This window comes from Antechinus flavipes, chromosome 3 (genome assembly GCF_016432865.1).
Source record: "Antechinus flavipes isolate AdamAnt ecotype Samford, QLD, Australia chromosome 3, AdamAnt_v2, whole genome shotgun sequence".
NCBI lineage: Eukaryota > Metazoa > Chordata > Mammalia > Dasyuromorphia > Dasyuridae > Antechinus > Antechinus flavipes.
Genome location: NC_067400.1, coordinates 114,555,518 through 114,583,001, shown reverse-complemented (window position 1 = coordinate 114,583,001; position 27,484 = coordinate 114,555,518).

Genomic DNA, 27,484 nt, shown 5'->3' with positions numbered 1-27,484 from the left:
ATAAATGAGGAATTGGATGGAAGAGAAATTTCTTTTTTCTTTTAAGCTAGTCTTCAAAGTTTAAGCTACGAATGTAGCAGATAAAGAAAATGTGTTCAAACCCCCCATGTATCAAGCAGTAGTGCACAATAGTGCATAAAATTATTTATTGCTTTGGAAAATGGAAATGAAATTGATTTTTTTTGACATTATAATGAGTGAATGAATGTCCTTCTTTTTCTGCACAAGGTGGAATATATATGCATCTACAATGCTCCCAGTAAATTCAAGAATGAACACTGACCAATACTTATACTCTTCCTTTTCAAATCCCTAACTCATTGTAACTAGATTATAAATGAAGACTTAACAATTGCAAACCCCTTTGCAACCTGATATTATTTTACATTTACAAAGAAATGAATCTGTCAATCAATGGACCTAGGATCCATGGAAAGTAGCATAATTGACCACACCTCCTACCTAAGATCAAGCAACACCCCAGGGTAATAAGCATTTCGTGCAGAAGGCAAATTACTTCCCTTAACTGGGGAATTATAAAAGCATTTATCATCATATCCAGATACTGCTCTTACCTGTTATTGTAACACATCCATTTGCTGTCAGAAGCCTTTGTACTGATGCCCCTAACTTACAAAAAGAAATAGCTGAGTGGTCTTAGCATTTGTATTAAAAGAAAAGAATGCTTATAACTTAAAAGGACAATAGATGTACCAAAGTAGAGATGGCAACAGAGTTGTAATTTTTTCCCTAAAGGAGAACTCTTTATATGAATTTCTACTTTTTACCTCACCTACATTCTTTCCAGCAACTGTTCAATTGTATTATGATAGAAAGAATGGAACACTTAGGATGTGAATTCAAATCAAAGCTCCACTATTTACTACCTGTGCAAATGGGCAAATCAATAAGCTTTGCAAAACCCAAATATTCATTTGGAACAGAGTTGTTTGGACCAGATGATCTCTAAGGCTGCTCAGGGTTCTAAATCTATGATCCTATGAATATTACTACAAGGAGGATTTAGGAACTACAAACATTTCTAATTCTTAAGCAAAACTAATTAATTCTCTTAAGAAATTACTTCGTAAACTGGCAAACTATTACATTTGATTTGTCCACTTGATATTTTATATGCCTATTGATTTATCACTAGAGCTTCTTCTTCTTCTCCTCTTCTTCTTCTTCTTCTTCTTCTTCTTCTTCTTCTTCTTCTTCTTCTTCTTCTTCTTCTTCTTCTTCTTCTTCTTCTTCTTCTTCTTCTTCTTCTTCTTCAACAGACAATCCAAAGAACAGCTTAATTCAATAGTAGGACAAAGTCACCAGAGTGAACTAAGTCTCATCAAGCAGAATCCCTGGACAGCCAAAGACTCCAGATAAATTTACAAGACTTCTATGAAAATAATACAAGGATACTTTATATCTAAATGTCAACATTTATCATTAAAAAAAGCTCCTAGGATGTTCTATTTAGAAGAAAAGAAAACAAGAATACCTACAAAAAATTAAAATGACTGAATTATACTTTTTTAGTAATGACAAGCCATGAGTTGAGAAATAAAGTGTATTTAGTTGAGATAACAAGATTGCAAACCTACCATTATGAGGGATGTCTTAGTGAATTTCCCAATCAAAAAGACCTATGAAAAAGTTGTTTGTTTTATTATTTTTATTTTGTTTCTTTATATATATATATATAGTTTGTTTCTTTTTGTATATGTATGCACATATACATAAAGAAACAAACAAAATAAAAAATACACACACACATCTATACACACACACACACACACACACACACACACACATATATATATATGTATATAAAATTTTAGGAGGAGAAGGGGAAGAGAGGTGAAATAGCAAAGCCTGCTCATGAGACTCCAGTGATTATTGGCAATCTGGGTGAAGAAAGCTACTTTATTCTGGTTGTTTTGCCCTTTGTGACACAAATCCCAAGGAAAAGGAGCAAGAACATCAAAGGCCTAGATCCAGAATCAGGTTCCCTTATATAAGGCAAGATCTTCCATGGAGGAAATGGAAACCTAGAGTGTGGTTCAATTCAACCTAATCCAAAGTAAGTATTTTAATAATAGGAATGTAAAGACAACTGAAATTTGGACTTTATAAGGGATATTAAAGAGCATGGCAGTCCATCTTATATTTAGTATTAGCCATTTCTGTCATTGTATTAATAATTTTCTATCAATAGTAAAATACTAATAATGGAGAGGAAGTTTTATACCATAATGTTAAATAAAAGTTCCCATTTGCTTAGCCAGGGAAACAAGTGAATCTTTTGTTTGTTTGTTTGTTTTTCCCTAGGTATGATTTTTTAAGATTATCCCCTCCTTCCTCCATTTTGGTGTAGTCCTTGCTTCTAAACTTCAAAAAGACATGGTCTGGGTTTTTTTGTTTAATCCTTAAGAATATCTAGCAGCAGCCTTGGATTCTTCTGGTAGAGTTCCTGTAACAGCATCATGCACATGGAAGTTCTTAATAAATACTATTATTAGTAATGATGAAAGCTTTGGAGAAATTAATCAGTGAAGAAAATATATAGCCCAAAGCAAGTAAACAGACATGGCATTCCCCTTCTGTTCATTATTAGTAGAGGCTGTTTCCCCCACTGTATGCTGCCACGTCTATTAGAGAAAACAAAACATCCAATGAAAAATTGTAGGGGAAATAATTCAAATGCATTTGACTAGGTGAAGATCATTTTATTATGTACTATGTGATCAAAAACTCTCCTTGCTTTTATGTGTGATTTATTGCATGTCAATATCCTAAACTGTTATAGTGCATTATGTTCCATTGTAGAAAAGAAAAATCATGAAAGGACTTCAAGAAATAAAGGGGGAGTGGGAGTGGGAAACAGGAGAGATATGGTTATGAGATCTTACTTTATTTAGAAGCTGTTTTTATCAAATACCAGGGTTTCAATTAGATCAGCTACTTCATTATCTAAAGCAGCACATAAACATTTCCAAGAACAATGGCTAGATGAGAACAAATGATAAGATTAGGTTGCATCCTACCCTGCATTACAGGAGGGTTTACCATTTGATTAAGCAACTGTAATGATCTCTGTTATTTGGGCCCTTTTATTTCTAATAGCTTTCCACACTGTTTCATTTTAGGTAAGTATAATAGAATACAATGGAAAGAGGATTATGTGTCTAATCATTTGATTTATAATGATGAAAAAATAATTGACAGAAATCAACAAATTTTAAAGTAGAATAGAACTGACAAATCTGTGTTTGATTATGTGTAACAAATTACTGCTAAGGATACAGAGCAAATAATCCATTAAATATCGATAACTTTGTTCTGTGTCCTTAATGTTAGTGAAAATATAGGGAGGTAAGCCTTTGTATTCTTCATTGCTAGAATCTCCTAAGGGAGGGTGTGGACATGCCCAGGGGCATTTTAAAACCCATTCATACATGGATGACTGAGTCTAGTTAATTGGGGATATTTAAGGGTGATTCACTTGTTTTAGGATTTTGTGGATTGGAGAGAGCAGATTAACTCTACTCTAACCCAATAAAAGGCAATTCCTTTCTTCCCTTTGTTGGAAAAGCCTACAAATAAATATTAAAACCAAATAGTCCTAGTAAAATATGGTCCTAGTAAAATAATTATATACCAGGGATTGTGTGTGTGTGTGTGTATGTGTACAGAGACACATATACATATATACATATCGTGACAAAAGTTTGGAACATTTCCTCTCCATCACTATGGCTCAAAAAATGAGGATCTAGTAAATCTCACTATAAGATGCAATACGATATTTTTTCAGCAGTGACCAACTCTTTATGACCCCATTTAGAATTTTCTTAGCAAAAATATTAATTTAGTTTGCCATTTCCTTCTCTTGATCTTTTTTATAAAAAGGGAAACTGAGGCAAACAGAATTAAATGAGTAGCCCAGAGTCACACAGCTTGTGTCTATAATCAAATTTGAACTCAGATCTTGTGACTCCACTAACTCCCCCAAGTTAGTATTATTCTTAATTAGATTTCTTTAACTGGGCTCCTAATTGGTCAGTCTGTCTCAGATAACTCCCCACTCCAGTTCACTAGCTAAACTGCTGCCAAAGTGATTTTCTTTAAGTATTAATAGTCATGACCATGCGTTTCTTTTACTCAGTAGGTTCTAGTAGCTCCCAATTGTCTCTAAAATACAATACAAACTTCTCTCTTCAGCTTTTAAAACTGTCTGTGCTTTTTTCCAAATCTATCTTGTTAGGATATTCTAGAGTTCAATTAATTGGGCATTTCTGGGGTCCAAAATAGCATTCCATCTTCTATCTCCATGATTTGTCATTTAAAATATAGGTATTTATTTATGTATTGTATATAATTTTCTCCAGTATCCCTTCCCCCTCATCCCATCAAATAGTATTTTTTAAAGACAAAAGAAAATTAAGAGGAAAAGCCTGAAAATATATGTAATTTAAATACTTACAGGTCTCTTCAATCTCTCTTTCTCTGTCTCTGTGTCCCTGCTCTGTCTGTCTCTGTCTCTGTCTCTGTCTCTCTGTCTCTCTCTCTCTGTCTCTCTCTCTCTCTGTCTCTCTCTCTCTTTCTCTCCTCTCTCTATCTCTCTTTTTCTCTGTATGTCTCTATTTCTCTTTTTTCTCTCTTCTCTCTCTTTTTCTCTGTATCTCTCTCTCTCTCTCTCCCTTTCTATCTCTTCTCTCTCTCTCTCTCTCTCTCTCTCTCTCTCTCTCTCTCTCTCTCTCTCTCTGTCTCTATTTCTCTCTTTCTCTACTTTCTCTATACCTTTCTTTGTCTCTCTGTCTCTGTCAATATCCTCAAGTTCATGGAGAGACAAAGGATCCATCTTTCCAAAGAAATAAGAGAGTTTTTAGATATTACCAGCATCTTGTAGTATGTTGTCCTGGCTCTGAATATTCAGCAAAGGACTTAAAAAGGCCAAGTTTTTTATTGCATCCTGGGCCATTTCTAGTAATACCAATCTAAACCCACTGGACCCAGGTGACTCTAGATGAGAGAGTAAGGCTGTGACTGCACAGGCCTCCCTTACTTAAATCCAGGTCACTCTTCCAAGTCATGACATCACATTCATTTTATTGGAAAATGAAGTACAAACACTAATTGCAATAACAATGGGTCTTGTAAGGAAGCAAAAATCTTTTCACTATTACTTGATGCAATGAGGGTGAGTTGACTAAATACCAAATTTATTTCTTTATAGGGGATTTCTAAGACTTCACAGTAGTAGTGTTAGGCTGCAGACCTTTATGAGTCAATGGTATAGATTGCCTTTCTAAAAATTTTATGAATTCAAGAAATTAGGGTAATCCAGAATTCCATAATGGCCTTTACAATTCTGTGAGGTAAATGAAAACAAAACACCAAAATATAAGGTGTTTTTATCTATCCATTCATCTATCTATCCATCTATTCATTTATCTATCTATCTATGTCTATTTATTTATCTAACGTTTAGGAACTATCTTAAAAGAGGCCACAGTTTTTCACTTTGAATTTTGCTGCATGAGATATCGCATTGCAGCTGGATTATTACAAGTGAAATGGACATATAAGAGGAACTCAAAGTCAAAGTAAAGAGTTTATAATCCATATATAAGTTTGCACATTTTGGGTGCTACAACAAAGGAAGGAGGAAGTACTGGAAAACTTTTCCTAAAGGGGAGTGACATGAAAAGGGGAAAAGGTACAGTAAATGTGGGGAAAAGATAAAACCCCTCCCAAATGATAGAAACAAGTTGATTGCAAAAGCAGCATTCTTTTCCCTTAGAAATTGCTAGAGCACAAAAATTGGATGGTCTGCTTATCTACAAAGATCCCAACTGCACAAGCATTTTCTTATTCTGTGCACATTAACTGGTACCTATGTTGACTCCCAAGGACACATAGGGAGTCCACCATGGAGTGGATTCAACAAGTTATGTTAGCTCAGGGGAGTATTCATTCTTGACATATTCAGGAGCTCCTGAAAACTTTGAATCTGACGTTTCTGGAAAATATGACAACTCAAAAGACAAATTTGAGGATCCCTTATCATTCCTTAACAATCTGTATATAGAATATGGGCAAAAAAATAGATTCAACAGAGTGGGAGGAAAATGAAATCATTAATTTATGGGATATTTATGAGCCCCTTTTTGCATGCTGGATTTATCTGAATGAAAAAAACCAAAACCAAAACCAAAACCAAGTTATTCTATTCCTGATAGGTACTGTTAGCTTGAGTATGAATAGGGAAGCCTTGACTTTTTACCCAAATCACTAATGCTCAATTTTCTAAAGAATATTCTAAGTGGGAGAAAAGGGAGTCAAAGAGAAACAATTTGAGGGTCACTTCTAAGACTGAATTAATTTTTCCCACATAAACCTAAACCTTGGAATTTTGGATATCCTTTTTAGTGTCCTTTTCTCATCATCCATATCATTATATTATAGGGGAGGGAAAGAACATGACTTTTGTAAGTAAAACATTTAATCAGAATTAGAATAATTAATGAATAAATTAAAACAAACTCATTGTGCCCTTCTTCTATGAGATTTAGCTACCTCACATTTATTTCTCATTTATTCTGTACTTAGCTGTTTATAAGCTATCTTCTTAAATGGAATATAAATTCGTTGAAACAAAAGTGTTTTTTTGTTTGTCTATTTGTTCTGCTTTTTATATTTTTATTACAAGCATCTAGCTAGGATATGTCTGGGGTTCATAACTATATAGTTAATGATTAATTAGGTTTAAGTTCAATTTGGTTGACCATTCATTATTAACCACTTACTATATGCTCAAATAGATTTCTCTATCATGGCTATTTTTAAATGTTTATTACTACAATTTAACTTTTGAATTTACTAAAACAGTAACATTTTTTTCTTTATTTGTTCCAAAATAAATAGTCATGTGTGTGTGTGTGTGTGTGTGTGTGTGTGTGTGTGTGTGTGTTTAAAGGAGATTTTGGCAAGGGTGATATAATTTGATTCAGTTTCAACCATCCTGGAAGATTAAAAGGAAAGGCAAAGATTTACTAAAATAAACAATTACAAAGAGTGTATCACTTCTCCAATGTATTTCTGCCACACTTTTTCTTTCAGAGCACGTATAAATATCTGAATGAATAATTTCCCTTTACTCCCAATAGTAATGATTTCATCCTGTAAAGGACTACTGCATTTTCCTTTATGAGGTCAGATGTTATTGTTTTCATAGTTTAATGCATAATTACTTCAATACCTGGAACATCCAATGAATGTGGGCACTCTTTCCCTCAAAATAGATTTCAATCTGTCTTCAATTTTATCATATGTAATTCTAGTACATATTCTATTTTTTTCTTTTAGAATTTTTTTATTTTAGTATTTCCCTCCAAATACATGCAAAGATAGTTTTCTTTTTTTTTTTTTAATAACTTTTTATTCACAGAACCCATGCCAGGGTAATTTTTTACAACATTATCCCTTACACTCACTTCTGTTCCGATTTTTCCCCTCCCTCCCTCCACCCCCTCCCTCAGATGGCAAACAGTCCTTTACATGTTGAATAGGTTACAGTATATCCTAGATACAATATATATTTGCAGAACCGAACAGTTCTCTTGTTGCACAGGGAGAATTGAATTCAGAAGGTATAAATAACCTGGGAAGAAAAACAAAAATGCAAGCAGTTTATATTCATTTCCCAGTGTTCGTGCTCCCAGTAGCTTGCAGCTACACCTGCTTCTGCCCATCTTTGATCAATTGAAACTGAATTAGCTCTCTTTATCGAAGAGGTCCACTTCCATCAGAATACATCCTCAAACAGTATCGTTGTTGAGATATATAATGATCTCCTGGTTCTGTTCATTTCACTCAGCATCAGTTCATGTAAGTCTCGCCAGTCCTCTCTGTATTCATCCTGCTGGTCATTCCTTCCAGAACAATAATATTCCATAACGTTCATATACCACAATTTATTCAACCATTCTCCAATTGATGGGCATCCATTCATTTTCCAGCTTCTAGCCACTACAAACAGGGCTGCCACAACATTTTGGCACATACAGGTCCCTTTCCCTTTTTTAGTATCTCTTTGGGGTATAAGCCCAGTAGAAACACTGCTGGATCAAAGGGTATGCACGGTTTGATAATTTTTTGAGCATAGTTCCAAATTGCTCTCCAGAATGGCTGGATGTGTTCACAATTCCACCAACAATGTATCAGTGTCCCTGTTTTCCCACATCCCCTCCAACATTCTGCATTATCTTTCCCTGTCATTCTAGCCAATCTGACAGGTGTGTAGTGGTATCTCAGAGTTGTTTTAATTTGCATTTCTCTGATTAATAATGATTTGAAGCAAATTTTCATATGTCTATGAATGGTTTCAATTTCTTCGTCTGAGAATTGTCTGTTCATATTCTTTGACTATTTATCAATTGGAGAATGGCTTGATTTCTTATAAATTAGAATCGATTCTCTATATATTTTGGAAATGAGGCCTTTATCAGAACTTTTGACTGTAAAAATGTTTTCCTAGTTTATTGTTTCCCTTCTAATCTTGTCTGCATTTGTTTTGTTTGTACAAAAACTTTTCAATTTGATATAATCAACATTTTCTATTTTGTGGTCAATAGTGATCTCTAGTTCTTCTTTGGTCATAAATTCCTCCCTCTTCCACAGGTCTGAGAGGTAAACTATCCTATGCTCTTCCAATTTATTTATAATCTCATTCTTTATGCCTAGTTCATGAACCTATTTTGACCTTATCTTGGTGTACGGTGTTAAGTGTGGGTCATCTAGTACATATTCTAGAAAAACTATGCTACTTCTCTCACTAAAAACCAACTTACTTCCTTTTCTGATCATAATAAGAATATAATCCTTGGGATCATATTACCAGAGATTGTGATTGGAAAGGACTTCAGATATCACCTAATAAGTTTCCATTTTATGGATGAGGAAAATAAGACCAAGATTTGTCTGAGGGCATTAAGGTATTAAGATTCTAGGCTAATATTTTTTTCAGCAAATAAACAAATATTTATTAAGTGCTTACTCTTTGATAGCTACTTTGTTAAGCTTTGAAAATATAAATACAAATAGGAGAAAAGTTGACTCAATGATCTTACGTTCTATTGAGGGAAAGACAATATATAAAAAGAAGCTTAAAAAACCAAACAAAAAAAACTAAAAAACATGGTGAACCCAAAGTATCCAGTGAGAAGAATGGTAGGAAAAGTACAGAATATATCTCAGAGAAGAATGAGATATTTCTAGCTTGGGCATTGACTTTATATAATATTTGTGGGAAAATTTCTTCAATGGCAGGGAGGAGCTGCAAGTGTAAAGAGTACTACAAGTGTGTGAAGTCCAGGGAGGGTGTGATCTTCTGGGGAAAAAAAAGAAAAAAAAAAGTTTCTGAGCATGATGGAGAAGATCCATAGCGGAGCTGGGCTAATATCAAAGCCAGGCCATATGCTTCCAAATATATTCCTTTGTCCACATTAAGCTACTGATTATATCTTAGAATTATTTTATTTCTTTCAAAGTGGTTCAAGAAAGTACTAACTCTGGAAAATCTTCCTTGAGTCCTCCAGTTGTTAATGCTCTTTTATCCTCATATTGACCATATTACTTAATTATTGTCCATACAGTACCTTGCTGGTAGAACAAAAGCTTCTTGAGAGGATGAACTCTTTTTTTCATCCTCATATTCCCAAAAGAAAGATTAATATGATTAAGATGGAGCCAAGATGGCAGATTAAAGGCAGGAACTTGCCCAACCTCTTCCCCAAACTGCACCAAATTCCTTTAAATAATGATCCTAAACTTTTTTTTAGAGCATCAGATGAACCAAAAAGATGGAACAGAAATTTTTTCAACTAAAGGCAACTTAGAAAGTCAGCAAAAAGGGTCTGTGACACTGGCAAGCTGAACTTCCACTGGCCTCAGTGATGGCAAAGCAGGACACTGTTGCTTTAGCAACCTAGATCTTATAGTTACAGTAGGGTGGGGATACTACTTACAATTCCAGGGCAGAAAAGAGTGCTTGTGGTCAAATCCCTAGGAGAATCTCTGAAAACAGCTGCAAAACCCCTAAAGATTGGAACTGTGCACCCTCCAGAGTGGAAACTGAGACCTACATTAAAAAGAGTCAAAAGCTGAGTGATAGACTAGGAAAATGAACAGACAAAAAAAGTTTTGGACCATAGAAAATCCCTATGGTAACAAGGAATTTCAAAATACACACTCAGAAGATAACAATGTGAAAGCTCCTAGAAAACAGCCAAGAAAAATAAAAATTTGCCTTAGTTTATGAAAGCACTCAAAAGGGATTCTGAAAAGTAAGAGAGATAGAGGGGAAAATTAGGAAAAGAATTGAGAGTGGTACAAAAGGAAATACAAAAAGCTGATAAGAAATAGAATGCCTTAAAAAACAAAAAATGGCCAAAAGGGAAAGGAAGAGCAAAAGTTCACTGAGGAAAATAATTCCTTAAAAATTTGAATTAGAATGATTTTATGAGAAATTAAGATAAAATAAAGCAAAACCAAAAAATGAAAAAAAAAAAGATGAAGTATCTCATTGGAAAAAAACAATTGACCTGAAGAATAGATTCAGGAGAAAAAAAATTTAAAGTATTGGTCTGCCTGAAATACAGATCAAAAATGGAGCCTGGACATCATCTTTCAAGAAATTATCAAGGAAAATTGTATTGATATTCTAGAACAAAAAGAGTAAAATAGAAAGTGAAAGAATTCACCAATCACTCCTGAAAGAGGTCCCCAAATGACAATGCCCAGGAATATTATAGCCAAATTACAGAACTCCCAGGTCCAGGAGAAAATATTGCAAACATCCAGAAAGAAACAATTCAAAGATAATGGAGTCAGATTTAGCAGCTTCTACATTAAAGGACTAGAGCGCTTGGAATATGATATTCTGGAAAGCAATGGAGCTAGGATTATAATCAAGAATCATATAACCAGAAAAAACTGAATATTAGCCTTCAGAGGAAAAGGTAGATAGTCAGTAAAATAGAGGATTTTCAAGCATTTGTGATAAAAAGACTAGAACTGAATGGAAAAAGTTGTTTTTCAAATATAGCACTTAGCAAATATAGCATAAGAAGCTAATCAGAAAAGTTATATAATAAGAAATTTCATAAGGTTTATCTGTTTCCATTTCTATATGTAAGGATGACACTTGTAACTCATTAGAACTTTCTCATTATTATAGAAATTAGAAGGAGTATATAAGACAGAGGGCACAGGTATGAGTTGGATATGAAGGTATAACAACTTTTTTAAAAATGATGAAATTAAGGGATGAGAGAGAGCAGTGTATTTGGAGAAAGAGAAAGGGAAAAGTGAAATGTGTAAATTATCTGCTATTTTAAAAAGAGGCAAGAAAATTAACATGATAATCTCATTGTAGTAATATCCAAATTCTCAGAAGCTATGCCAATGGAATGCAAAACCTTCAAAGATCCTACCATGTTGGAAAGTCTTGGTTCTGATAATAGACCTTGTCATTATATATGTTTTCACAGGATAAATCTAGTTGGATGTTCCCAAAAAATTTATCACTTGTCAGTGACCCTCCAAATATTAATGCTCAACTAAGCAGAGTTTTGCTTGCCAAAGGCATTGGCCTCCAACATAGATGATATGTAGTACAAAATCCAAATTGGAAATGGGGTAATTTATAGATGGTAAGTTGCTGCAGGTGCTCCTGTCTGGTAATCCTATTGCATTGACTGCAACAGTCTCAAAACTAGAGAAATACCTTCTAAATGAGATCATAATTACTCATGACCTAATTATGCATACAGAAAAACTAAGGTATATGAAGAAAGTCATTATCCAGGCCGTGATATATATATTTGGATGGACAAAATATAGAGCTGGTCCATCAGGACATATAGCTTAAAAAAATGAACTAGGACAAAAGATGAGTTATATTGCTTCAAGAAAGAGAAATCAAATATTTTATGACATTTTGATTCTCCCTTAATAAAGATCTATATTAAAACATTTTTTCTAATAATGCTGTATGACTTTAACTCATGCGATATATACATATGCATATATATGTATATTTTAAATAGTCTTTGATGATGTAGAGTTTCAGGTTACAACAAATTCATTGAAGAATCATATGGTTGTTATGAGAGAGATACAACAACATATATAACTGTATGTGTGTTAATGTGTGCATACATGAATACATACATACATATAGACCAGTATTGAGCTAAACAGAAGAAATAAGACTTACCACAAAAAATATGTCATTAGAGAGATAGATAATTAGAAAAGGATCTGAGCAAAAACATAGCATGTCCAATGAATGTTTGTGTGATCCATTATGACTAAATAAAAGCCCTCAACACACTGGGTAGTTTACCTGTGAAAGAGTTAAAAGACTATATGAGTCAAAGTCAGAAAGCATAAAATAAGAATAAGTTGCAATTTACATAAATGATGACATTTATCTATTAAGGCTTTCCCTAATCTAACACAATGTCACTATGTTCTGAGTAGGTATTATCTAAATTATTTTTAATTAAACTGAATTAAATTATTAATTTCCTAGGTATTTTTACACTAGTCTTTGTGTATCATACATTGTTTATAAGTTACTAAAGCCTAGTTATATTCAATGATCTCTTTGACTCATTAGCAATTCTGATTCATGTTTAGAACATTTCTCCACATGCCAACTACAGTATTTTAAGGAGAAAAAGAGCCTGAAAATCTTTTTACCCTCCTTTTTGCTCTTTGAATTGAAAGAAAAGCTTTTTATGTATGTGAAAATACAAGATTTTAGTTCTTCCTAATCACACTTGCCATTTATTTGCTTTAATAAAGGCAAAATCTATAAAGTAGTATGTGTATTGTATGCCTCTGTCTCTTGTCTCTGTCTTTTTGTCTCTCTCCCTCTCTCTCTCCTTCTCTCTGTTTCTATCTCTGTTTCTGTCTGTCTGTCTGTCTGTCTCTCTCTCTCTCTCTCTCTCTCTCTCTCTCTTCTCTCTCTCTCTCTCTCTCTCTCTCTCTCTCTCTCTCTCTCTCTCTCTCTCTTTATCTCTCTCTCTCACTCCCTATTGAAAATACTACCTAGGTCCCAGTTCCAAGTTTCCTGTCCCTGTCCTAGGAATAATCAAAATAACATGTAAATAGTATTACTATTCTATTTTTCACATCGTCATGATTATTTCCTGAAACTATCAGTAGGTTTTGTGCAGATGTTATTCAGTTTCAAATAGAATAGTAGGGAAAATGTTTTACTACAACAATCCACTTACCATTGATGTTATCATACTCTAATTTCATAGAATTTGGATCCTTTCTTTTATCACTGAGATCTTTTTGGATCTCTGTACCTTTTGCTTTGCTTGCCTTGGTTTCTTGATGGTCCGTAATGCCAGAAAGTCATCACCAAGCATTTATTAAGTAGGTACTATGTGGTAGACACTGTGCTAAGCACTCAGTTATTCACACACACACAGACACACAGAGACTCAAAAGATAAACCCTGTTGTTAAGGAATTGACAATATTAGAAAAGAAACTATAAAAAATATCTATTTGAAAACAAAATGGATAAAGAATTAATTAGAAATGATTAATAGGGTGAAGGTACAGTACTGAGATGGATCAAAAAAGGCTTATTATAAAAGGTGATTTTTTAACTGGGTCTTGAAGGAAGCAAGGAAAGGAAAGAGGTAGAGATGAAGAAGGAAAGCATTTCAAGCAGGGGAATACTCAGTGAAAATGCCTGGAATCTGGATAGAAATGTCTCGAATAAGGAAAAGCAAAGAAGTCTTTTGTCACCAGGTCATGGAGTGATTCCAGAGGTGATGGAGGTGATAAGTGCCACGTGAACTTATTGAATGTTATGGGGGATTACATAGGTATGCATGAGTTTTAGAAAGATTAATTTGTCAGCTGAATGGAAGATGGATTGTAATGGGGAGAGATGAGATAAAGAGATCGGCAGAACCATAGACTTCTAGTATCTACTTTAGAATGACTTTGTTCTGGTCACAGTATGATATAGTAGAAAGAATGCTGGAAATCAAAATACCTGCGTTTGAATTTCTGTCCTAGCACATTAGCTATATGATCCTGGGGAAATTTTTTAATCTCTCTGAGCCACAGTTTCCTTTTCTGTGAAATGGGAATAATGTATTTGCATTTCCCATCTTACAAGTTAAAGAAAGAACTAAAAGCGATGACAACATAAAGCAATATCAAAAGTAAACTATTGATTTAACTCTCCTCCTAGCATACCTGACTCTATTGGTACCTCTATCTATTGTGATATTAAAGAAAGTTGAATTTACATATATATATATTTGGAAATTTAGTTAGGATCCTAGACTTATAGATTTAAAGCTAGACTCAACTTTAGAGGTGAGAAAACTGAAGAGCAGATAGGCTAAGTACATTTCCAAGGATCATGGACCAAGTTAGTTGTCTGAGACAGGTTTTGAACCCAGGTCTTTGTTATTTCAAGTCATCTCCATTGACTCTCCATCACAGTCCATAATAATAATAATAATTGTGATGATAATGATGGTGATAAAACACTGTATCCATCAGAAAAGACAAACTCTGTAATATATTTCAGAATTTCTTTTCTGTAAATTCCATAATGAACAACACTCTCTATTGTTTATCATTACCTGTCTTGTCCTACAAATAAACATATAAAATTTATTTTTAAAATCTCAATATTTATAATGCCATCACACAACTTTAATAAAGCAATCCTCAGTTTACCATTTTTTTCCTTTCCCGTGCTTTTTCTTCTACAATTCTCATTAGTCTCTCTGGACAAAAATTTTCTATTTGCATCAAAACCATCAAGTATTTTACAGCTCTGCTTTAGAATTCTTATTTTCTTTAATGCAAATTCACAGTAAACTCAGAACAAATAAGGCTTTCAAAGAATGTTATATCTCTGTTCTGCTTATACCTTCTGCTTGTTTTCTTTAAGTTAACCGTGATTTCTTTTAGGATAGGGATGAGACTTATTTTCATAACGAGGCTAACCTCATAATGTTTTTATTTGGAAGACTGATCTCCAGTACATCATTATTTTAGTTCTTTATTAAGCACACAAGTTGGGCATTTTTTTTCAATATTAAAATATGCAGAATCATTTTAGCATGCTTCTCTTTATTTGTGCTGTACATTATGATATGAGTATGGATTTTGAATTTGTCTCCACCACTCTGCCTTGGGAGTAAAGTAATATACTTCACTTGTTAGAAAGAGAAAGTGCCTGAGATTTTGACTGACTAATGTAATTACTCTTGAGAGGAAGGTAAAGGAAAAATCTAGTTTATTTTGATATTTGCCAGCATACCTAAAATGCCAACATGGAAGAAACTGAGAAGAAAAATGCTAGAATCTTTCAGATGTTAAGGGGGAGCAGGATAACAAAAAGTGCAGAAAAGACAGCAAAATCAATAGATGTGCTGATCTATTCAGCTTTATGACTGAACTTCAGGGTTTTGAGCTGAATTTCAGCTATTTCACATGTCCCTAGTTATAATGAAGGGATGATATAGACTTCAGTAAGTTATGGGGTTTATCTCATACATGTGAGTGCCTCATAACTTATTAGCGCCAGAAGCTATAATGAGTTATGTTACAATTCTCCTATAGAGCCTCCAAAACTTGTAATTCACCAAAGCCATGGGCAATTTCATTTATTTAATGCCTTTTTAGTATTGGAACTTCTAATCCAGAATTTGTTAATTTTTTTCATAGTTACTGTGTAGTGTCCCCTGTGGTATGTTAAAACCAAGAGGTCATGAGTCTCTATATATTTTGCTGAAGTGAACATTCTCTGCCATAACATCTAAAGAATAATATTTTGGGGTGGCACACTAATACATCATGTCAAGATGACATTTATATTATGAAGTTTACTGTTTTCTGGTGATATTGTTTATAATAGAAGCCTTCGACTTGTTTGCAATCACGGGTTTGTAGAATATAGTGTTCTGTTAGGCATCTCTGCTGGTGGTTTGCAATGAATATGTGACTGCTCTACAAATTTTCAAAGATGTTTCGCCCTTTCATTTTGGTAGGAGTATAGAGAAGCTGATAAAAGGCTCTATTCATCAAATGCTGTTCTGTGGGAGTATCTTCAAATTTTCCTGGATTCTTTTTTCAGGTAGCCAGATGTGCATGTATGTGTTTCATCTTTCTTAGCAACAGACTTAAAGAAAATTGCATTTGTTATAAATGATTGAAGGGGGGAAAAAGTTGCAATAAAATTTTTTTCAATTGAATAATAAAAGAAAATTGTATGTGGTTAGATATGCTTCTACAATATATCACTGGCTACAAAACTGGAGTTGGCCATCACCTGAAAATAGCTATTAATATTAATTCAGATTTGAGAGGAATTTCCAGATATTGAAACAGGATTTAGATCTCATTACATGCATTTATAAGGTTTATTAAACCAAAATATTCTGCCATGATCAACTGAAACTATTTAGTCTGAAGTTAAAGGATTTCCTGGAAAGAAATCAACATCAATGCATGTTTACATTTGAATATGTATATTTTTCACAGCCACTCTTTGGATAGGTTGTTTGTTTGGGGTGTGTGTGTGTGTGTGTGTGTGTGTGTGTGTGTACTCCTGAGGCAATGAGGATTAAGTGATTTATCTAGGGTCACACAGCTAGGAAGTATAAAGTGTCTGAGACTGGTTTTGAACTTAGAGCCTGCTGATTTTAGGGCCAATGCCCTAGCCACTGCCCCATCAAGCTACCCCTTGGATCATTTCTTATTTCCTATTCCTCACGGTTGTCTGTCAAGCATATTCCTATTCTATTTAGACTATATGTAGCTTATATTTTCAGTTTTCTCTCTGTATTCAAAGAGTTTTCTCCCCATTTCACAAATTGGATGGTGATCAAAAATTCAAACTCATTTTTTTAAGTTAGGAAAAGTATAGTTTAAAAGATCAATATGCTATAAAGGTGATATATTCATAAAGTAAAAATAATTTTTTTTCTGAATTATCTAATGCTTTGAATAATTGCATCAATATTGTAGTTTGCTTAAAAGTGTCCCTATTTATATTTTCTAATACTTCCATTCTTTTACTAATTCTAAAAGTGCTACTTTGCAAAAATGACCTAAGTAAAATAAATGGCAAAAACCTCTGGGGAAAAAGAAAATCTCCTAAAAGCTTAGTTCATATTGTCAAAAAGAGAAGAAGCATAAGTTGCTGTACTTAAAGTCATAGAGAAGTATTTCTCATATGATGAGGACATATGGGGGTGGGGGTTTAAACCCACTGGCCTTGGTGGGTGATAAGTACCTGTAATCTCTACTCCTGGAGAGGCTGAGATGGTTGGATTTTTTTTTAATTTTGGAGATCTGAGCTGTTATGGTCAAAGGTGATTGGCTATTTGCAGTAAATAGTGTATTAATATGTTGAGCTCCTTGGAGCAGGGGCTAAGAATGCCAAAAAAGGACCAAAAAAGAACAAGTGAGAGTAGGTCAAATTTTCCAGGGTGATCAGTGGTGATATTGGGCACAAGAGAGATCTAGTTTCAAAACAAACAAACAAACAAAAAACTCTACAACCATCAAACACAATAACCATAACCAATAACAATAGCAACAACAAACAAAAACAAACTGACTCTGACAATATCAATAACAAAAAAATGACATATTAACAGATAAGAAACAATAGAAAAAAATAGTTGAATGTACCTAGCTCTCAGCTAAAGCAGATTATTTTCATTGCAACTTTCAACTCTACCTCCCTTCTCTCCCCTCACTTCCTCCCACCCTATTCCCTCCATATTTAGTTTAATTATTCTACAATGAAAATGATGTACTTTGATGATATGGTTTCTTCTCTTGCCTCAGCTTTAGTGAAGTAACTGATAAATTGATTAAAATGTTGAAACCCCAAACTGGAAAGCTGGCAAAATTTTGTGATTTAGGAAACAACATGATTGTGATACCATTCCTTATTGTTTGGTTTTTTGAATTTCTCTTTCCCCTGGAACCATTTACTTCTGAAATCAGGAGACATTATCTAGACTATGTGTTCTAATGAATATATACAAGGGAATCCATTAGTTCATATAAATGAAAAATTAACCTTATCTTACTAAAGTAAAGAGTAGGCACCAATGGTGAAATGTTGTTTGGGATTTAGCTGAATTGGATTTTAGGTGTCCACCAAAATGTTCTTAGGTATTCACCAAATGCTTGTCCTTACATAAGACACTTGGACAGAAAGGTCTCACTTTCATAAATATTTAGAAGATTTTAGTCAGTTGAAATTCACTTAGGAGGAGCTTGTAAGGTAAGGGAGAAAAAAAAGAAAATTATGTAAACCATATTGCTCAATATGCTGGAGGATATTATTTCTCTTGATTTATTTGTACTTCAATTTGTGGAGGGAATATGGGATTGGTAGGGAAGCTTTGCTATAATCATAGTTGTGTTTTTCTTATTTTCATCAGGGCTGTCCATTACATATTATATGTAATTAATTGCATTTAATAGGATGTAATGAAACTATTAAATATTTAATCATATACCAAAAAGGACAAATTGGAAATGAATACAAGATTTCTGAAGAGAAGTGAACAAGGAAAATGTTAAATTTGAATTTAATGTTCTTTATAAGATAATAAACTTTTAAACCTATTTTTCATGTTCATTGTAAGTCTTTCCTTTTTTAAAAAGTTAATTCTTCAATATCATGGATCCACTAAATCCCCTTATTTCCTGCTAACACCTTTAATTCCTTCTAGTCCACTCATCTCCCTTTTAAAACTATGTTGACAATCTATTTTCTTATGGTTCCTTGTGAATGAAACTTGTATACCCATGTTTTGTTTAGTCTGACAATTTCAAATTGTCAGAAACAATATCAATCTAGCCTCTAAGAATATGGAAAAGGAAAGAAAAGATATAAGCATAGGATAGAAAAATTCAAAAGGGGAAAATTATTTGACATTTTGCATCTTTTCTTTTTAATCTATTCAGAAACATTTGGAGAAGTAAGAATGGAAGAAGAAGAGATCTGAGGCTCTGGAAATAAGAAGGAACACTTAGAAGAACTAGTTGCTACTTGTATGTATAATAGAGTGATGGCTCTAAGAGACTGAAAAAGCAACAATTTTATTGTAAATAGCATGGGAATATAAACAAGAAACAATGGACTTAAAAGTTAAGGGAAATGTTTTATAATTCTTAAGTGGGAGAATTATATTCAAATGGATCTGTGATCTCATCATTTTGGATGGTTTGATGCTGTCGATCATGATCTATATATGACTATTTTAAGAGATTCTGGGTCAGTTTTTAGAAATTCAACAGGGGTTCATCAAATGTTCTTAAGATCCATTTTCACTTTCTCCAGGTTTTTGAAATCAAGTGTTTGGGCTTTCTACTAGTAATCACTAGTTCTAACCATATAATCAGTTTAACCAGTGTATCTTTCTTTTTTCTTTTTAATTTTGTACAAATAACTTTCAGTTAACTTCTTTGACCTTCTTTATATTTTTACATCAAGACATATGTCCATGATGTACTTTTCCATTGCTTTCTGTGTGACACTCACTTCTTAATTCTTTAGCAACCCTTGTGTTCTGTTACCTACAGCCATACAACACTTTGTAGAAAATGGACATTTTTTTTTTAAATAGGCCTTTGTTCACAGGAGAAGTGTGGGTGTAATTAAAGGAACTTTGCAATTTCCTGAAGGCAATCTAGAAAGCTGCCTGTTTAATTCTGGGCCCAATTCATTGCTCATTTGTGCTATAACAGGCAAATATTTAGAGAAGTGGAGCTTATAACATTTATGATAATGAATACATAGTAATTATGTATTCTCATTTCTTTTAACCCTAACTCTAAGTGGGATATTTCATGGGGTTTATAAATAGAAGGTAGAATTAACCAATTTATGCAATACTGAGTGAATATTTTTCTTATATATGACTTGTGGGTGATAATAATTCTCGTTATTTTCAATTATCTACAAAGTGTAAAACCAACTGTTCCATTTGTATGGTCAATGTTCACCTGGGGCCTGACTGCTTCCTCTTCCCTAAATTGCCTATGTGTATTTTTTTTTTGAGAAGAGAACTATTTCCTTTTTATCTTTATCTCTCCAGAGCCTATGTAGAGATTTAATAAATGCTTGTTGATTGACAATTTGTTTGATATTCTGATTCCTTTACTTTTACTCATGAGTATCTAAGAGAACTTAAATGAATTGGCCAAAAACAAATAGATAGTAAGCATCAAAAAATGGAGGGTATTGGATTTAGTTATCTCTAAAATCTTTGTTTTGTTTTTTTTGGTCTTAAGTATCAAAATAAAACTAAAAGTTTCAAGTTCTAAAATTATTCTTTTATGTATTCTTTTGAATTGTTTTGTTCATTTGAACAACAATTATTATACTAAAGTATGCTATTATAATGTTGAGGGTTTCAGTTGCTGGAAGGAAAGGAACAATACTGGGCTGTTTTGGAAATAGTTATGACTATGTGCAGGCTGAATACACATATATGAACATATATATATACATGTATATATTCATATACATGTATTTATATATCTATATATTTGTTGCTATTGTTCAGTCATTTCAGATGTGTACAATTCTTCATGACCCCATTTTGTAGTTTTTTTGCGGAGATCATATTTTTCCATTTCATCCTCCAGCTCATTTTACAGATGAGGGAACTGAGGCAAATAGGGCTAAGTGCACACATCTAGTAAGTATCAGAGACAAGATTTGAACTCAGAAAGATGAGTCTTTTAGATTTGACTTTGTGTCATCTAACTGTTCTCTCCCTTCCTCTCTCTCCTTCTCCACACATACCCACACATATACATACATATATATTTATATACATATATATATGTAGTATCTGCTTGCTACATGTGTGTATGGATAGATAAATGTTAATGAAAGTGATCCATCTGAAAATAACCTGAGGAAATGTTGTAGTGAAACATGTTTTTGTTTTTTAACAAGTAATAATGGAGTAGTTGACTTGTTCCATTAAGCATATAAAGTTCATCAGAAAATAAATGTAAGAGATATCTGTTAAGAATGAAGAACTCAAAAATTTATAGAGAAGCACTTAAAATTAAAACCAAAGTCATTTCGCTACTTGTCTATATTCAGGGATTAACCATTTCTCTTATACAAGGAAGAAGAACGAGGAAGGAATAAATGATCTGTAGGCTTCCTTCCATCCCTAACACTGAATGACTGTATGTTGTTAGGATCTTTTGTGGATGCTAATTTTTGTTAAGAACAAAGAAGGGTATGTGCAGTTCATTACTTTCTGCCTTTGCATATTGTCTCATGAATGATTCTTAATCAGTTAAACAGTTGTCAGATGTTACTCAGATGTGGATTATGGTTCCTTTTCCTTTCATAGAATATGGACACTTTCTAGGCTATATGATCTAACTTTTTTAAGACAACTATATTGTAGTCTCTATATATCATAATCTTTAACTATAACATGAATGTTCAACTACTATAATATAACTGCCAATGTGAGCTTGCCTCCAACCTGGTGGGTTTTTGTTTATTTATTTGTTTTACTCTTGATACATTTTTATGCTAAATTATAATTACAGGAAATGAAATGAAATACCTATGTTAATCCAATATATGGACACCATCTTTCTCATATAGATTTCTGATTCACATCATAAAAATGTGATGGAAATTTTGTTTACACAAATACACTGATATATTTTTTTAAAATACTAGCAATTTTCTGCAGGAGCATCCTCCTCTGACAATCAAATAAAACAAGCCATTTGGTAAGCCATCATATCTTTTAAAAAAGACTAATAGCAATATGTTATTTTATCATTTTTGTACCTTAGCATATCAGGAAGTTTTTTGATCTTTATTTTCCAAAACCTTTTAATTTTACTGATCCCATTTGGGAAACACTTATTTGTTGACTAGGAGAAATATTTTCAGACTTATGACTCATGACAGTCTTAAAGAGAGAGATCTGGAAAACTTGAAAGTCGATGTTTGCTGAAGTTCAATTGTTCATCTAATACATAGCACTCTCTTTGTTTTTTGAAGGTCAGGTGACAATTACACTAAATAACTATAAACGTTCAGTCTATTGCACTGCTAAATGATTTCTACTTTAAATTGCTTCTAAATCTTTACGCACCCACCTTAAATCCAAAATTTATTTTAACCTTGAGCTGTCTAAGACCTTTAATAGGAAGCATCAAAGCATTTTTAAAATCATATCCTTTTTAAATCTTACTCATTTGAATGCAAGTGACTTAGAAGCTCAAACAGTGTTGGTTGTTCCTATTGAAGTTTATAATGCCTTAGATATTCAAATCAGCTCTATGTCTTCCATTTGTTATGCAAATCTATAAACTTTATATACCGCATGGTTTATCTACATTAATACAGCTTTCACTAACAGGTCTTACTAGAGCAGACATATACTCTAAAGGTGCACATTTTTAGTGTCTTGAATTACCATAAAAACATAAAAATAGTGTGTATTGCTTTACTCTAATCAGACTCATTTTTATGTGGTTGTTGAAAGCCCTTTTACATTCCATTCTCTGTCTGGAGGTCTATGTATAAAACTGATTCAGAAAAAGCAAAGTGAAGACACCTGCTGGCTTATAGCACAAATACTAAAATATCTTAGAGCCTGCTGAAAGGAGAATTGGAACAATATGTCATTACTGAAGGCTCACTTGCAAGTTCTAATGTATTATAATGAAAACAGTATGACAAATCTAATGAGACAGTGAAGATTTGGGTAATTGTTCCTACAATGTATGGTAACTTTTCCAGCCGTTATTGGCAAACATAAAACCTAATGAGATTTTATTAATTTAAATGCAGTACATCTGCAAAACATTTCCTACGTTGCATTCTCCTCTGATAGTCTTCCTTTCCACATGGACTTGATCCTTTTAAGTTAATTGTTCTGAATAGTATACTTTCCAAACAACACAGTTGCCATAAATACAAATCAAACTTTTTTTTCCATTTATTTTTGTATACATCTTTTGCCCCTTCCTGAAGCAGAATCCTCTGTTTAAGACTGCAGAGGAAAAGCAGCATCTTCTCTAAACAGCTGAATTTAATTATAAAGAAAATCACTGCATTCATCTCTAGTTGACCAATTTAAACATGCACAGTATGGTTGTCCATCTCTACTTTATTCTGCCAAAAAAGAAAAGAAAAGAAAAGAAAATCAATTTCCTGTTTTAATTGCTTTTTTAAAATGCAAGATCCTTTTCCCCCAATAATAACTAGCACTCCTATTCCCCAAGAATATTCTATTCACCCAGCCAGTTTAACAGTAGTTCTTTAGTTCTCTAATAAGTAGTTTTTTAAAAGAAGTAGAAAGATGGCTGCCCTTATAAAAGATATTATCAACTATTTATTTTCCATATATTCTCTGACATGTTTTGTGAACATCTTTTCTGTTTTAAAAAACAAAGTGCTTTTTGCTAACTTGATTTTTTCTAGAATCATTGTTTTATACATTGCAAAGATAGAGAGGATGTTAATTCACTACAATTAACCTTTAATTGTGGTCCATTTTCAGCTTAATGCACTTTGTTCTGTGTCTTTTTCAAGTTACAATGTCATAAAAAGATGATAGGTGAAATCTTGACTTTGCAGTCTGAGATGAAAGAACATTTCTGGATGAAGGTACCCATAACACATTGCCAGCTCATGGCACAAAAAGCAATAGAGCTGTCATGAAGTTCAAAAATTATATTGTCTCTGCTGGAATAACTGGAAAGAGATCATATTCACTTCCCCCCTGAGTTTTGCAGGTCAGTTTGGATTTACTGCATAGCATTTTATTACAGTTTGAAAAACTTTTTAAAGAACTAAGATGTCTAGTTCATTGATATCAAATATTCTTGCATATAAATAGATACTAGGCCAATATATTTATAATTGTTATTATGATGATACTTCATGTTTCAATAACACTTATATTTTGCAAACCATAAAGAATGAGGTATTCATTAGCCATAATTTTTATGGTTTTAATTCCACTGTAGGACTATTTATCACATTTAATATTTTGCTTGTCACACTGAAATGTTCAAAGAATTTAAAGGTATAAGCACTTACATAGCATAGTGCCTTACATCTTTTACAGTAGATTACATTTGATATCTCTGAAAAAAATAAGTATATAATATATGTTTTATATATTGCTCATATATATCTCATTTATTTATCTTTCTCCATAATAAGGAATATATATATATATACATATATATATTTAAAAGAGTTAAATGGGAATATGGGATTTAGGGTAGCATTATTCAAAAATTAGAATTTATCCTATATTCATATTTTTGGTCAATTTTGTGTTTTTCTACCTTTCTTTGAAAATATTTGTTTCATCTTTTCAAAGAATAATTTCTTGGTTAAAAAATAAATAATTTTATGAAAGTACATACTTTTTTCCTTTTGTTTCTTTCACTTTTTTGTCCAGACCTATGCTTTTATCATTGCATTCATCTTGCAAATGTTCTATAAATAGTCTTAGAGAATTGCTTGGAATAGTAAAAAATTAAAATAATTGATAGTGGTCACACAGCAAATATTTGAACCTATATTTTCCTTCCTGCAAGGACCATCTGTTACCCACTACTTCAGGCTGCCTTTATATTATACATATTATCTCTTACATAATCTTTCTGGTAAATAGCAATGTTTATAATAACAATTCTACAAAAAAAACCTCTAATAAAAATCATAATAGCTATATAGCTTTATATATATATATATAGCCTATCCATATAGCTAGTGAGTGATTCGATAGTAAGTGTTGAATTCAAGTGTTTTTACTCCAAACCCAGCATCTTCTATTCTGTGGTACCTGGCTGCTAATCACAATGCTTTGCACACAGAAGGTACTTAATATTTTTAGTAATGTGAATTAAAAAAAATTGGACAATACTCTCACTTTGTATATTATGCGAGGTCCACATTCTAAATCAGGGATTTATCCTCTAATTTTTTAAAGTTTTGTGGCTAATTGTAGACCTAAATCTTCCAGTTTCTGTTTATTACATTCACTAAGTAAAACTGAAATACACACACATATATATCTATAAGTACATTTCTCATAATCAGAATCTGGATCCTTAAAATGCCTTAAAAATCACGATATTTGTGTCATGTATTTTCCTTGGAATCTTTTGATAATGAGGAGAACTAGATAGCATAAAGTCAGTATGTATGAATTATAAGTTAGTAGTTTGCTATTGCACTTCTCATTTTTCTCTCAACCATTCTTCTAAGTCTGATATTGGGGTTAGTTAAAAAAAATGCACTTTTATACATTTGTGTTAAACAGGGGCTCCAAAATAAGTTGAGCTCAAAAATTTTTCCCAGATGAAAATGATTTTGATTACCTTCCAGATCATATTATACTCATTCATATTGACATTCTACATAGATTCCTATGTGAACATCATAAGAGATTATATAAATGACTATTATATTTTTCAACAACACAGATATTTTATATATTTTGAATTTATTTTTTAAACTGAGTAAAACTAGTTTTTTGAATAGTTTTGAAAATCTATTTCCATTTTTAATTTTTTGAAATAGTTCCTATTTTTACAGGAATCATTCCTAAATCAGCTATTTATGGAGTTAGATCATTGACATATTAAGGCAAAGATAAAATTAATTTTTTGTTACAATATAAAGTTTATCCTCAGAGGGCTGGCCTGAATCAATAGCATATATAATTAAGCAAAACCTTCTAAAAGTCATTTAAGAAAATATCTAGAAGGAAAAGAATAATCAATTAAAAGATTAAAAAAGAAAGATATTTAAAGATTTTATACCAAACTTTTTTATAATTAAGGTTTGTGGAGAAATCATATTTGATTTGTAATATTATATTTCTATATAGAAATGGAAATGATGTTTTAAAAAGATAATAAAATAATATTCATTTGATATCCTTGTGTATCATTGTAATATCCTTGCTGTCTGCTAGGTGGCATAGTGAATAAACTGCAGGACTTCAGTCAGGGAGACTTGAATTCAAATTTGACCACAGATTAGTAGTTGTGTGATTGTACAAGTTACTTAACCCTGTTTGCCTCATTTATCTCATTTGTAAAAATGAACTGAAGAAAGAAATGACAACCTACTCTAGTTTCTTTTCTAAAAGAAAAACCCCAAAGGGATATAATTGAAACAACAGTGCAACAACAAGAATATATTCATACTTGATGATAATCAGATCATTAATATTAAACAAGGCAAAAAAAAATTTATACTCTCTAAGGATACAAAGGCAGTAGTCTTATTGAAAAGGAGAAGCAATATGTAGTTCAAGTAGAAGTCTTTTCCTATAACTGATGAGATGTTTCACATGGTTCTATTTGAAGATTAAAAAGGACTGATGGCTTCAGGGCCTGGAATATCACAGCTATAAATGAGATCCATTTTTATTGAAAACAGTTTGAAGTATCAATGAAAAAAAAATTAAGTGGATGAAAAATGATTTTTCTTTAGAATATGATATGTAGAATACTATGTTCTACAGTATGTTCTAGAAATACTTATTCTGTTCCCCCAGCTGAATTTCATATGCCATGTTAAGTGATGTAATAGATTTCACATATACATATAGATATAGATAAACAGAGAAAGAGAGAGAGAGAGAGAGAGAGAGAGAGAGAGAGAGAGAGAGAGAGAGAGAGAGAGAGAGAGAGAGAGAGAGAGAGAGAGAAGAGAGAGAGAGAGAAAGAGAGAGAGAGAGAGAGAATCTCATCTGATTGCTTTTCTTAGCCTCATCTTATACTTCATGAAACTTAGCAAATAGAACTTAGTTGAACAGAGTTACACAGTTAATAAATGTATAAGGTCAAATTTGAATTCAGGCTTTCCTAATTCTATTCTATTCACTGTACCTCATTGACTTACTTATCATCACCTTCAAACAGTTGTATTTTTAATACCTGACACAAACACAAGTACATTGATCAAAAATTGCAAATGAGACAGTGTAAATAGAAATAAATTGGATCTAGTATTAAAAAAGAGGAAGAGAACAAACTAGATTTTCTAAGAAATTGCACATTTCTTTTAGTGACTCCCAAGCTTCTTTTGGATATGAAGCTTCTTGGGGCTTCTTGTTTTTGTTTTTTGTTTTATAATCAATATTCCCCCAGTGATTTTATAACATAATGAGTTATAAAGTACCATCTCTTAAGACTTGAAATTTAAGATATCTCAAAGTGTAATGGAGAGGCACAGAATGGGGGTGGGGGTGGGGGAGAGACGAAATTTGCAATATGTTTGTTGTAAATGAGAAATTTTGCAGAAGTGACATTTGAAAAAATGTCATCAGTGAAATACATGACTGAGGTGGGGGGAGAAGTTGGATTATTCACAAAATAGA